Here is an 877-nt window from a genome sequence, read left to right as displayed (position 1 = left end):
TTGTACGAGTTTCAAAAATATTGTTTTAACTAAATTAGTTTAGTCATTTAGAATTATAATTAAAACCTCAAGATTATCGTAGAAATTTGTAAATGTTTTATTCATGAATTTGTTATTTGTAATTCAATTTTTTAATGAATAATGAGCTAACATATTAAATAGGAGGAGGTGTTCAATTCGAAAATGTCTACATCGAACTATTTCACAATTGATAATAGATTAAATGTATCCTAAGAGTTTTGAAATATTAATCATTTTCATACTGAAAATGATTAATATTTCAAAACTCTATAGGATAAATTTAATCTATTATCAATTGTGAAGTAGTTCGATGTAGACATTTTCGAATTGAACAACACCTCCTATTTAATATGTTAGCTTTTCATTAAATTAAAAATTTGAATTAAAAATAACAAATTCATGAATGAAACATTTACAAAGTTCTACGATAATCTTGAGGTTTTAATTATAATTCTAAATGACTAAACTAATTTACTTAAAACAATATTTTTGAAACTCGTACAAATTTATACTAAACTTCAAGATTATTTGATTTTCTTGTATGAAAATGATTAATATTTCAAAACTCTATAGGATAAATTTAATCTATTATCAATTGTGAAGTAGTTCGATGTAGACATTTTCGAATTGAACAACACCTCCTATTTAATATGTTAGCTTTTCATTATTCATTAAAAATTTGAATTAAAAATAACAAATTCATGAATAAAACATTTACAAAGTTCTACGATAATCTTGAGGTTTTAATTATAATTCTAAATGACTAAACTAATTTACTTAAAACAATATTTTTGAAACTCGTACAAATTTATACTAAACTTCAAGATTATTTGATTTTCTTGTATGAAAATGATTA

The sequence above is a fragment of the Nicrophorus vespilloides genome, unplaced genomic scaffold, assembly GCF_001412225.1.
Source record: "Nicrophorus vespilloides isolate i.1.1-1 unplaced genomic scaffold, Nicve_v1.0, whole genome shotgun sequence".
In the NCBI taxonomy this organism is placed as follows: Eukaryota; Metazoa; Arthropoda; class Insecta; order Coleoptera; family Silphidae; genus Nicrophorus; species Nicrophorus vespilloides.
Note: the sequence above shows the minus strand (reverse complement) of the source record.